This window comes from Sinohyriopsis cumingii, chromosome 17 (genome assembly GCF_028554795.1).
Source record: "Sinohyriopsis cumingii isolate HCF-2022 chromosome 17, ASM2855479v2, whole genome shotgun sequence".
Lineage (NCBI taxonomy): Eukaryota > Metazoa > Mollusca > Bivalvia > Unionida > Unionidae > Sinohyriopsis > Sinohyriopsis cumingii.
Window position 1 is genome coordinate 102,328,050 of NC_142977.1, and position 15,137 is coordinate 102,343,186.

The window sequence follows — 15,137 nt, forward strand, 5'->3', positions numbered from 1 at the left end:
CGGAAGTGTATATCAACGACGGATTGTCTTGTTAAATCAAGATGTTCCAGCGAAAAGTAATAGATCGGATATAGTTCTTTGAAATCATGTTGTGATATTTGCAAACCAGTGTCGACGTTTTGATCACGACTCATATACGACAGCAACCGATGGTACACGCGTGCAATATGGTTTTGACCGTAATTAAGTTGTATATCCTCAGATGGTTCCTGCTGGCCGTTTATTCTCAGCGAGACGTCAGTAACGCCTAATCGATCAAATATCATATGGCTGGATAGTTGATTATCAACTCTCGTCATATCCTGCAACGCAACAAATATATGACGCGGAGCCGAAATGCCTTGTTGTGATGCCAGGTTCCATGTGAATATACCATTGATATTTGATTGCTTAGTATCTGTTGTTGTTGTTAGCCAACTTAGTAATGATTTTCCTCCCTGCTCCATAAAGGATAGCAATCGTGCCTCTGTGGTAATGGATGGAGTCATTACTGGCATCCACAATAATATTTTAGTTAAAACGACTTTACCAGAGTCATTATTTGGATTCGTAATTCTCCAAATTGCATTTCTATCATCACCTTTTCGCACAAGCACCACGGTATGCTTTGCTCCGTAGATAACTTTTCGCACGTTCCTACAAAATCCAAATATATGATGCAGTGGAATCGCGCATGAGAAAGATCTACGCGGCCCTGTTAACACTGATATGCGTGTTGCAGCTCCGATGTTAAAATTAGGATCGCTGTTTATAATCATATTCTCAACATCAGCATCAGCGTTATTAGCATTATTTCTTGGTCGTCTTACCACAAATTGCGAGTTTCCAGCAGTGTTTCTAGTATCCTTTGCAAACATCATAGATGGACCCGCTGATCTTGTATAATCGTCGGAATATCTTGCTAGCCCGATTATTGTTGTAGCAACATCAACATCACGTTCTATTGATTCAATTTCTCGCCCGTCAATGAGATATTTTGCGCTCTCAAATAGCGCCATTACGCCGTTATTGACTAAGCCAACTTTGGTACCATCTGGATACGGTGCTGGTACAGCAGGAGTATCGGCCTCTGTTACAAGTTCTCCTTCGATTTCAATAAACGCTTCACACGGTAAAAAATATTTACTGGTATCATGGACTTGAAGTTCAATTCGCGATCGTATGTTGGGTTGTACTGCATGATAGGAATAAAATTGATAATTACGGACAGAATCATCCTTGTGCACTGGTGCGTCCATATCAAACGCCGGGTCAGCTGTTCGTTTAAACATTTTATTTAATAATACGCTGATGCATCTAAATCATCGTCGTCGTTTTAAACCACTTCCCGCTATTATGTTTGAGATGTCATCTTGATTATTGTTTACCAACGACGCTAGTTTTTCATCCACGGCGTTATTTATTACTTTACTGACATTTGCAGGCATCACTGTCGTTGATGGCATCACCGGTGGTTTCTGTTTTCTTTTTCGTGAAAATCCCTTGGATTTTACCAACGACATTAGTTTGTCCTTTGCTGCAGAAAACGCCCTTCCGGCGACATCTCCAATAGCACTAATACCCTTATCACGAATAACATCAATAGCCTTCATTCCTAATTGTTTGGCTAACGGCGCTACTTTTGGAGCCATTCTTGTAAATAACCCCGCAATGGTGCTACCGAGACCGTCTCCGTACCACGCGCGGTATACGGGCAATCGTGAGTTTACCACGTAGACGCTGACTGGTTTATCATGGTTGTAGTGTATAATCATCTTTATTATAAAAAACACCAGTGTTTTCCAATTAGTGGTTGATCACCCACCTTCCCACCACCGAATCATAAATTTTGTCAAAAACATCGATTTTCTCTAAATGATTTCCTGGGGTTTTCATCGGCGGTAAAAATCCGCGTTTTTTGTCAATTTTTGTCAATTTTTGTCGTTTTTTGTCGTTTTTGGTCGGTTTTTGCCGGTTTTTGGTAAAAAACATCGATTTTCTCTAAATGATTTCCTGGGGTTTTCACCCGTAAAAACCGACCAAAAACGACCAAAAAACGACCAAAAACTGACAAAAAACGACCAAAAAACGACCAAAAACTGACAAAAAACGACCAAAAACCGACAAAAAACGACAATTTTATAATTTTTTTAATCATCCACTAACTCGTCAATGAGCGTTCGATATGCATTAATGTCCATGATACCACCGGCAAATAACCGCCTGCAAATATCAGCGGCCTCATTGATTATTTCCGGAGAGTTATTTCCGGCTCGTTTTCCTCCGATTAGTATTTCTAGCCGTGATATATCACTGAGAACACTACCAGGACAAGTAACGTCTTTACCAACAGAGTATCCTTTTCCGTGTTTTGGTCTTTCACTTTTTACTTTATTATGGAATATTATATAATTATTATCACGCGGTGGTAATTCATTTTTATGTTTATTTGCCAAATACACTATTCTTGTCCAATCCTTTAACGACCTTATATTTTTCTCGTAGCCGCTATTGATATGCTCATCTCGTGTGTCCTTATCAAAATTTGTAACAGTAAAATCAACTAATTCTTCGTAGCCGAGATTTCTAATTTTATCTATTGTGCTCTTTTTAAGAACATTACGGGGTATATTCCCCTCTTTCCGTATTTCTTCCGGTATTTCCTCCGGTATTTCTTCTTCTGGTTCTCTTGCGGTGGCGCCTAGTTCTTCCTCGTCGGCCATTGTAACATATGGTTCTTGTGGGTCCGTTATAGCGAGTGGTGGCGGCATCCGTGTTGTAGCAACCGCTATTTTCGCAAGGAGTGTTTCCAGAGACTTTTTTGTTTGCTCGGTCTGAGCCGCTATCTTTTCAAGCGCACAGAGGACGGGCACAGTTGCCGCCGTAACATCTTTGGTCGCTTTAGTTACCGGAGCAAAGAGCTGTTCGCTTCCAACAGCAAAATCAGTTTGTAGTTGTTGCCGCGTTTGAAGTTGTTTTCGGACCCTGTCTCGTAACGGTATGAACTTTTTAAGCGCTACTAGCCGCTCTCTGGCTAGCCGAGTAGTAAGTGATTCGCCTACCATTATTGCAATTGCTCCGTAATTTCTAATTTCCCGCCGAGTGTGGCGGGGATATGTCCCAGGGGCTCCAGGGAGTTTTCGTCTATAATCCTTCTAATGTTTTTAATTTTATTAGAGATTTCTCGACGTCGTTCAAAAGCCTGTCCGAGTTTTTTTCGTACTGTCTCAACGGCAGTAAATAGTCCAATAAATGCATTTACGTCATTGCCATACAGGTTTTCATTGATCGTATATTGTAATCGCTTTAAAAGAATACTCACGTGGCAAGGTATATCGACCTTTCTTTGATTGCTCGTTAATAATTTCATAATCGGACAATATTTTTTGGTTATCAAGCTTATCAGATAATTCAATTCCTTGATTTTTTAATTTTAAAATCTCGGTTAATATATTATTGATGTCTTCGATATTCATATTCTTATAAAACATCTTATTTTTAAATAATAAAAAAAAATTATTTTACAAAATGAACCCCGCGTATCAATCCCGAGGTGTGTTAACATTCGATGAAACCGTAGGATAATTCGTTTTCTTCCGGAAGAGACAATTTATTGTAGCGTTCGCACTGTCACGGTGACCTTGTCACTCGCTGATTTCTGTTACATATGAAAATCGAATTCTGTGACCCGTCTTTTTTGAGATCGCTGAATTCTGTATTCCTTCTGCAACAAATCGTATTGAGGCTCCACAAATGTCAAAATATTTTCCTGCCTCATTCATCGACTGAAATATTTTTTCTTCGTGCGTTGTTGTATCAAATGACTTTACGCTTTTTGCTTTCTTTGAAAACTTACCAGTTTGGCCTTTTTTGGTATTCTGACTTTGCGAGATAGCTTGCAAGTTTATAAGAGAATTATCAGTCTTATTATTATTAATATGATCAATCACAAGCCCATTTTCGATTAATCCGTTGAATGCTTCAAATACAATCCTGTGAACATAATAGCTTTTTCCTCCCGCAGTAAATTGCAAGTATCCCTGATTATTTACGGTACCAACCAGCTTCTTCAGTCTACAATTTCTAACAACGCCGTCGCGAGATGCCTCGTAATTAACGAGCACAGGATGCGGCTGAAATTCTTGGTTCATTTGTATAATAATACTACTTGTCTAATTCATTATTTGGTTTAATTATAAACCTTGCAATGTAGTCTTGAGGAGTTTTGATGACGAAGTCTGCGGTGGGGTCAATGACGGCGTTTTTTATTCACTTGTCGTAATAACGTTTTAGTTCCCTGTATCGCTTTCCGCCACAATTGATACATAATTGCGATTTTCTTCTTACACCAACGTGGCAAACCAAGCACGGTAGGGGGCCAAGAGAACCATTACGAACGCTTTGTAAATGATACCCGCAGAATTCACCTCTACATGATTTATTGCACGGGGTTGTCGACCCAATCATCAACCATTTGCAGTGATTCATTATACTATATTCTTTCATTTAAATACTTGTTTTAATTATATGGAGGAGTTCGAGAGATTAGCAGCAATTAAGCCCTGGAAAAATATTAAGTTCAATCTCGATAGAGCCCTCAAGGACGCACCAAAAGCGTCAATAAACGATAGAACCCTGTTAAATAAAATACGCGATTGTATCAATGAATTCAAGCGTGATGGTGCATCTCATAGTTGGTCAATATTTCGAATTGATGGTGTTGTTGATGCTACCATGAACGACAACCGCGCAGCAACGATAATATCACAACTTGGCTCCAGCAAGTATTTCTTCAGAGTAAAATTCATTGTCCGGGTGGAATCAGGTAATTGGATCATACGTGATAAATTTGAACCGGTTCTCAGCGACAAGAAAACAGTCATTGTTAGCCGCGACTCCAAGCCAGGGCTGTTAACCGGAATTGACAGACCATACTATGAACGAGCGTATCCTGAAACAGCAGTTGTCTATGGAATATACCCGTTAAATAAGAAACCTGATATCGGAAAACTAGCGCCGATGAAACAGTCAACGGGGATAAATTGTGTAGCAGAACGAGTAATAGAGCATTTTACAAATGCGTGTCGAGGAAACAAATTGACTGATTTACGACGTAGTAAAATAAACCAATGGGAGGAGACAGTGCGCGAGCGAGGAGCAACCATCAGCGACATAGCGAAATTAGAAACGTCGCTGAGATTTCCAATAACCGTTACAACGATAACCGGTGAAGTATTATATGAATCAAAGTATAAATCAAAGGGAGCCCCAATCAAAATTATTGATCATAACGAACACGCGTGGACGCCCGCGGTCACAATATTTCCACGGGATAGAACAGTAAAGTATATCCCCGGGGAATTCCTGGGAGAGGGCGGTTTTCTCGCGGAGAGGAAACTATTTGATGCTATTGCCTGCTTGTGTAAAAATGACCCTGTATCAGTGTGGTTACTTCGCAGCGCTGAAAACGACATGGATACCTTTGATCAGTTTGTAAGACCAAACGGTGAATTATATCGCACTGAAGCGTTTCACAACAAGATGAAAAAAACCGCCATGGAATTTGAAGAGCATGATGAACAACTGCTAACAAATTGTTTTACGATTGCATCGGTTGCGGCTCATGTTGCAGCAAGGAAAAATGCGTGGAGACCAACGCGCAAGGAATTTCTACCGGATGTACAATCCAGTTGTTTGGAATACTATCACGGTGGACTATGGAACACTGAATACAACCGCGACGCTATGATTTCCGTTGATATGGTTGCCTGTTATCCAGCGAGTTTTCTCGGGTATGGATCCGCCGCTCAGTATTTCAAACGATTTGGACACCCCAGACATGAAATGACTCGTGTTGCTATTAATGGACCACTGTCTGATTTTGATTTAACCGGATTCGCTCGCATAGTATCATTTGAATTCGCGGCAGGACTTCATCGCTGTTGTTATATTTGGATCGGTAGACACATGGCTGAAAAGAAGTGGCTGCCAATAGCGCTGCTACGGTATATGATTGATTGTAGCATGCTTGTATCGTTGATTGTCAGTGACGCGATTATATCATACCGGGCGCAGACTGAAGTCTGGTTACCAGAACCAGAGCGTCTAGATAGCATAATTGACGAGTCCAGAGCACACATTGATGCCGACGAGGAATATATCATCGAATGGTCCAAAAAGATATTCAACCAACGAAACTGCGAGGCAAAAGATCTCGGTAGAAGAATAATTGGTAAGTTCACACAAGGTGGAAAAAACTGCGACTACAAACGATATTGCTCACGGCTGATTATAGATGACGCAGAATATGATTTCGTAATCAAGGATGCAGTGGCAAAAAATAGATACGTGAACTGCAAAACAGCTTTCTTGTCCAATGGAACAAAGTTGGGTAAAGTTGTTACCTACTTCGATGGAGACAGCCCCGCGTATCCGCATTTGAGGGCGTCTATGCTGGGTTACGCCGCTATCAATTTATTCTCGATGATAAATAGATTTCCCGACACCGCGGTTAGAGTAGCCGTTGATTCATTTTATATAGACGTAAAGTACAAGGGAAACTTAGCCGAGTTTACTAGTCCGGACGAGAGTTGGGGTATATGGAGAATTAAAAATGAAATACGACGCGATTATTCCCCGTCAGCAGATGTCACCGCTGAAAACAATTACTTACGCGGTGATAAATTGTCAGAATGGTCTAATGCACCACCGTGTTCTGATCCAATTTGTAGATACAAAACAGTTTATTTAAGCGGCTGTGGCGGGTCAGGAAAGACGACTCGGGCAATTAAATTATTTCGAACGCGGGCAAGTATAATCGTGCTTACACCGACCCATAGACTAGCGCGAGAGATAAAACAACGAAATGTTGACGCCGTTACTTATCACAGCTTTTTTCGATACAGCGGCGGTGAGTGGACTCCTGATCGAATGGGGGAAAAATTTATTCCTGAGGTTATCATCTGGGATGAGATATGTACTGTTTCGTTAGATACTTTACAAATGTTTCTTGAGTGGTTGCTGCGCGCGAATACAGCGGTAATCATGTGTGGCGACCATGGCCAACCACCACCATTTGTCGGCGAGGGTCCACATGATTGGTTAAAGGGTTTTGTGGACTATTATGAAGAAACCGATACTGATTACCGAGCACTTGATGAACAACTGCGCGAGGTTAAAAAATTAATCAGATTACAGCCGGATAGAGTTCAATGTGAAATAATCCGCGAGGTGATTCCGGAAACGCCGTTAAATGAATTCTGGGAAACATGGAGACCAAACGATTTGATTGTAGCGAGTAGAAAGATAGTCAGAGACACACTTCAGCGGAAGTTGTTTGCGTTGCATAAGGAAAAGTTTCCAACGCGCCCAGTGCCGTTATGTTATAGACTCGCGGACACACGGCGGCAGAACATTGAAGTTGAAATCCCGGGCCCGACAGCGTCAGGGACAAAAAAACAAATTCTTGTGTTGAATGATATTGTGCTCGTTGATATCAGCGTCGTCGAGGACGCGCTACGTGCTGATAAATCCCCGTGGACGCTAGGATACGCAACGACAATACATTCCTCGCAGGGATTGACTATCACGGATACAATTGTTTGGATGGTTGATAATCGCATCGAATGGTCAAATCTAGTCTATCTTGCAGTGTCCCGAGTACGGAGAATGAATCAGCTTCGAAGAATTGTTATTGACGAAGCCAGTGACAACGATGACATTATTGATGCTAGCGTCATTGATAGAAAACTCTCGGGTTACCGCCAACAGGATTAAAAAAACAGCGGCGTTTTGATATTGATGCCGAATTAATAATTGCGTTACGACAACAACAGAATAATCACTGCGCTAGTTGCAATTGTGTAATGCGCTGGCGTTATTCGGATAAAGACGCTCGCCAATTTACCGTGGACAGGATCGATAACAGTCTCGGTCATGTCAAAAACAATGTGAGGTTGACCTGTCTTGAGTGCAATAGACGCAACGGCGCTAGTTAAGGCCACGTGGGGGTAATTGAGTATCATCAGGTATCACTTGTAGTTGCTCGCGAGTAAATCCGCGCTGAGGAGCAGTTGAATCCAGTCTATAGATCGGTGGTCTACCAGTTGATCGTGTTATCGTTGATATGTTATGTGTGGTAACACTCCAAATAGGATCAGTAGCTCTTTTTTTACCGCCTTCAAGCTCTCCTGGTTCATACAGATATCTAACAGTGACATCGCCGAGAATCGGCTTGGAAACGCTATCTATTTTTGATCTTCCGGGTATATACTTTTTTTTAATCTCGTCGCTGGGCTCCATGCTGATTGCTCGGGTAATCTCGTTATTTAACGCTGCAATTACGCCTGGCAACCTTTTGACCCATTCACGAGATCGTTTTTCTTGGATGAATTCCTTCGCGTATTGATACCCAAATAACCGTTCAGCAAGAGTCCGATTGAATCGTTCAACAATTGCCTGATCACGATGTAGCGCAGTATGACCTCGTCGTATCGCGACGCTATGATGTTTCAGCGTTGATAAAACAGCGCCGCGAAATTCATTGCCAGGATCAACTTGTAATAGATTTGGCCAGCGCGGAGGACCCCTTCGGTAAATCCGCTCAAACGCATCGGCTACTTCAGTTGCTGACTTTGTTTTTAACGGCTCCGCTTGTTTGTATCGACTCGCAACATCAACTACGGTTAGCGCGTATTTGTAACCGTTGTCATGCGGCAGAAATAGTATATCAGCCTGATGAACTTCATTAGGTACTCTGACATCAAAGCGCGAAAAGTTGATTTGTTTAGGCGGTGGTAGATCAGCCTGATGAACTTCATTAGGTACTCTGACATCAAAGCGCGAAAAGTTGATTTGTTTAGGCGGTGGAAGATAAATTTGCCATATAGCCTGTTTGGATAACCAATTAGCCGCAACGGCCTTTGTTACCTTTGCAGCGCTTGCGAGTTTACCAATTGCGGCCTTCCCCTTCCAGTATCCTCTCGGAGAATAATAGATGGATTCCATGTTGTTATTATAAACGCTAGCGTTTTCAATTACCAGCGCGAGAAGCTCCGCTTCCAATCATTAATTTACCTTTCATAGCCGATTTTACCAACCATGAAGCCAATTTTTCTTTGAATGATTTATCAGGAATAGCATTTAACGCGTGAATTAATTTTACATCCGCGATATGACGCTGTTGCAGATCGCTACTTTTGTAGTAAGCAACATCATGAGCATGACACGCCTTATCGATAGCGTTTATTGGATACTCACCGGGTCGCGGCTGATTTTGATCATCGAGTCTGATATCTAATCGTGTTCCGGGGCCACAGTAGCTATATCGTGGGAGGTGCTTTTCTCCTGGATACTTTGCCCACGGTGTTCCGGGGAGTTTTGATAACTTGGCTGCAATATCACCTCCTCGCTTTTTTTTAAAGCATCCCCGGGTCTAGCAGAAATAAATCTAAATTTCTTTGTACCGCATTGTACACACTTGCCAGTAAGCGCCGATCTGTTATTTCTCGTTGTAACGGTTGTCATATCATTTGTGCCAGTACGCACTCTACACTTCACACAATATAGATCCATAATTTATGTATAGAGATATGAATATAATTGATTTTTCGGCGACTAAAACAAGAGAACCAGTTAAGCATGTTGCAGCGTTACCAAACTCGATCCGGATGATTATCATCGGACCATCTGGATCCGGCAAGACGCAATTATTACTTAATTTAATAATGAGATGGATGAAGTGGGATAAGTTGTATTTAATCGCCCCTAGCGTAGACGATCAACGATGCTACGAGGTGTTGAAAGATTTTAACGAGAATGCATCAGCGATCGCTGAAAAAAATGCTATTGAGTTTATTACAGATATCAATGATGCACCAGGTATTGATGATATTGATGGCGACGTTAACAATCTAGTCGTGTACGATGATGTTATGTTAGACAATCAAAAAAACCCAGCTAGGATATTTTCCAGAGGCAGGCATAAAAACACCGACGTGATATATGTCACTCAACGATACACTCAGATTCCAAAAGTAATCAGAGACAACTGTAATATTCTTGCTGTATTCAATGGCGTTGATACACACACGCTACGAAATATCTGGCAAACTTGGTGCGGCGGTGACATGGACTTTAATGGTTTTCGAAACTTTTTTAGTCATGCTCAGTCGACCCCACATGGATTTGTAACGATAAATTTACATGATCCTCGGACACGATATCGTATCGGACTTGACCAAATATTCGGTTAGTTGTAAATAATTTTCATTGTAAATAACTTCTTAGCAGCAGGGGGGGGGGGGGAAATGACATCGACGCGGTCGTCGCTGTGTTTACCGGACGCTGACAAAACTGGGATCGGCTCGCATTAAACCAAATGACGTCACCGTCGTGTAGGATGGACCGACGTCGTTTTTTTTTTACCAGGCGACGACTACACCGGATCCGCTGAGTGCAGAAAGTAATAATTAAGCAAAATAACGATTGGACAAAATGTCCGATTCGCCCCCCCTGCTGCTGATGGCGCTCATTTAACTTACTGATTCAAGGATCTCACGAGAAAATATTTTTAAGGAGTAAAAATGTTTAGATGCTCCCAGTTTATTGCAAATAAGATGCCCTTGAAAGTAACATAAGCTGCGCTTGAAAGCAACATAAGATGCCTTGAAAGCATAAGATGCTCTTGAAAGCAACACAAGATGCTACTGAAAGCATAAGATGCCCTTAAAAGCATAAGATGCTCTTGAAAGCAACATAAGATGCCCTTGAAAGTAGCATAAACTGCGCTTGAAAGCAACATAAGATGCCCTTGAAAGCGACATAAGATACATTTGAAAGCATAAGATGCCCTTGAAAGCAACAAAAGATGCCCTTGAAAGCATAAGATGCTCTTGAAAGCAACATAAGATGCCCTTGAAAGCGACATAAGATACCCTTGAAAGCATAAGATACCCTTGAAAGCGACATAAGATACCCTTGAAAGCATAAGATGTCCTTGAAAGCAGAAGATGCTCTTGAAAGCAACATAAGATGCCATTGAATGCATAAGATGCAATTTGAAAGCATAAGATGCTCTTTAAAGCAACATAAGATGCCCTAAAAAGCAACATAAGATACCCTAGAAAGCAACATAACATGCCCTTGAAAGCAACATAGGATACCCTTGAAAGCAATATAAGATACCTTTGAAAGCAACATCAAATTAAATAACTGTATATATTTATCAATTGACATCTATTTAGAAAATGATTGGCAAATTCCGCGGCAATACGTTTAAAACTAAAATAGTTAGAACGACAACAATATTACAATAATTTCACTTTGCTTTGCATTTCTGCTAAATTCCTTACGTTAGAAAGTCTTCGCTTTACGAATAATATAGCAAATTGTTATATAGTGAATGAATGGAATAACTTTATAGTAGTTGTGGAAATTTGTCTAAACGTGCGCGGTACAAATGCTAGCACTCGTAAGTAACAAGATCACATAGGAAATTGAACCTAATAATAGGTTTATAACATTTCGAAAGTTATAGATCAATAGAGAAGAACAAAAATAACCTAAATGTTTTCATTAGCTTTGAAAAAACGAAGTTTGTTGAGTATTTAAAGCCAGACTGTCATATATTACATACTCGTTTAATTTTACATGCTTGATCTGGTGTTCTGTAAAACTGTTTAATCTGTATTTCCGTATCATATACCCAAATCCGAACTACATAAGTGCATTCTTTGACGTCCGCGCGTACGTTGTGCTATACGCAGGGACTCGAACTTTTTATAAATCCAAGTTCGTTTAGAATTCATTCATACAGTAAAGCTAAAACTATTTAGAAAGCGTAAAAAGGGGTATGTAATAAATACAAAACCAAATTCGTGTTTAGTACTGAGGCGAGGGTTAGAACTTGGTATGGCAAGAACTCCTATGGTCCAGACGGGAATGCATCACTCTACGGCTAACCGTGGTCACGCCACCGCGGAGACCTTGGAGTAGAGGTGACTCAAAATTGTGGTCCAGAGGGTACAGCTGACGACCTAAGAAGATAGATACGTGGGTGTGAAAAGGCCCAGTATGATGTTGAGATTGCCTGAATGATATGCAGTTACCATTTTGGCTTGGAACTGCTTTTGATAATATCTTTATTTTTGATATCGTAATTTGATCTGTTTCATTACCACCATTAACATTTGTATCCTTCCATTTTTAATTATGCGTGATACAAACTATGCATAAGTCATTTCGACATTACTGATTTGTTTTTAATTAGTTTATCTTATGTAAACTTTGTACACTAAATTCCAACTTCATAAATAAATCATTTTCAATTTTTTTTTGACTTAGTTGATTTGAATAATTGCACAGGTGGCTTACACATAATTAATATTTGTATTGTCCATTAAAATAACTGGACTAGATTTGATTAAGTACGGGCTGACGTTTTGGGGCCCTGTTCTGGGGCCTCTCCTCCTTAGACTCTCCCGGACTTCCCCCACCCGTCCAAATCTTGGTGTCCCGATGTGACGTCATAGTGGCGACCAATCGCTACGGGCGTCACATACTGCTTTGGTCGACACCTGGCTCAGTTAATAGCAGACTGAAATTCATCTATCTTTAACACGAGTGTGTGTTGGGTCCATCCCACTCATGAAAGCCCTTCAGTCAGGTCGTTAGGGACATTTAGTCCCTAGACCTGAATGCTAAATTAAATAGTGCCTGGGGGATGTGGCACCAGTTCCTTCCCCCATGAGTAATTAAATATCCCGCATTGCAAGAATAAAATAGTGGTACATGTACATAAGTACGAAAACCTCTATAATCCAAGCTAAGTAAGTACTGTTCCAACTCCTTCTTTTCACGGACTCGGAACAAAACACGTATGCAGTTTTGTATGCATATGTTAGAAGTTTCAATTGGACTTTTCAATACATGCTTAAAGGTTATTTTGCCAACAAAAATTTAAATTTTGACCAATGCATACAACATGTTTCTGATTAAAGGAAAGACACGTGTCAAATTTTAAGTTGCTGGTTATTAGCTTTGTTCTCAGTTTAATTTAAAATTACATATTCTTTACAAGGGTACAAATTGGCTTGTTGTTCATTCATGGAGTAGTCGTGGACCAGATTAATCAGGTAATATTTTATGATAGGTTGCTCCACGATCTATAAAGCTTGAGTGCAAGTGAAAAAATATTAAACTATCACACTTGAAACAGTTTGATAAATATTCAGTAGCGAGGTACATAAAATGACTTATAAAATACAAAAAGTTTAACACCCCTACGATATTTGTGACGTAGCATCGGGATACCAAAACAATCGTTGCATGCTCCGTTAAAGTAACGTGGATATCATAATTTATCCCTTTCTTCAAATGACAAAGGAGATGCATTGATACCGCAACAGTCGATTTTGTCGCAAAATATTATGTTACGTGTTAGCGCTCGAATAAACAGTAACACAAGAAAGAGTGAAAACAACAAGCTTTGAAAAATATAACAAATAATTTATTTCCCTGGAAATATACTGTAAAAATGAAAAAATCCAAATAAAATTTTCAAGAAATATACTTGTTCAAGAGTTCTTTATGAATATACTAATATTTCCAGAGAAACGAATTAATCTTCTAGAGTCCAAATAATCTGAATAAAAATTAACATGTAACTCAATAACTCAAAATCTTCGATACTGGTCACAAGAGAACAAAACAACTTGACATCAAGTGTTTAAAAGCCCGGACTATGAGCTCTCTCTCTCTCTCTCAACATAGCTATTAATATTAAGTATTTCTCAATTTTGGAAATGCCTAATTGCGAAAAAGAGGATCGCGTGATCATGTTACATGTAAAAGTCACAGCTCCTGTATGTCCTTGATAAGAACCAATCGTTTTACTCCGAGGAAATATTGTTTACTTGACCCTCAATCAAGGCCAGGAACTATGTACAAAATAAAAACAAGTGTTTCTATTATTAGGTATCTATGGAAAAATTCAGGTCAAACTGAATTTTCTGGAAAATATCAAATTCCTAGTAAACAAAATTACATTACATTGACATGTAAAGAAAATAAAAAGATTCCAAAACCCACAAACAATCAAATCAAATCAAACACAAATTAAATCAAATATAAATATATATATATATATATATATATATATATATATATATATATATATATATATATATATATATATATATATATATATATATATATATATATATATATAACAGTTACCCTTGCATTTAAAAGACTGGTCGTCGGTAAAACGCAAAACATTTTTAATATGAAAGATAAAATAGAATATGTAATTCCTTACAAATATGTGGGTGTACAATTCATGTTCATCCAAGCATCTAACGATGTAATTGCAGTTGATGACATTACTTAACGTGTGTCATACAAATACGTAACAGACTAATGCAGAATGTATCCATAAAAGGCGGTTTTCACGCCACATATTTATTATGAAAATGAGCGTAGAATCTCCTAGAAACCAACTAGATGCCCCTGTAATATTTGCCGAAGTCACTCGTGCGATTGTGTAATCTTTTACACGGTAAATGCCAACGAGCGAAAACTACGCGAGAAACAATCTCCTTGTGTCGTCGCATGGTGAAGTGATTGCGATCGTTAGAGGTCAGTATGTCACGTGCTCAAAACTGAAGCCAGTATCTATTTACGTGTGCCAATCAAACTTTTTTTAAAATATCAAATAATGGTGGTTTAAGCTGCTGCAGAAACCGTGTAAGGGATTTATTAATTCCTTTTAGAGCAAATGAGTTATACTGAATACATAAACGAAATTGCAAGATGTTCAGGGAAACTAAATACGCAACAGGAGTTTTGAGATATGTTGTTGTTGGGTTTAACGCCATTTTTCAGCACACTATACATGGCGGCCAGTATTAATGGTGGAGGAAGAACCCGGAAAACCCCGGAAAGAACCACCGACCCACGAGAAGCTACTGGCAAGCTTTCTCACATGCCCACATTAGCCGAATCTGAGACTCGAACCCACGCAGACAGAGGTAAGATGGCAGTGATCCGTAACGAAGAGCGCTTTAGACCACTCGGCCACTCGGGGCACCTTTGAGATATGAAGAACTTTTATGTTCAATCCAGTCATCACTTATGTATTATGTCCACATATATATAAA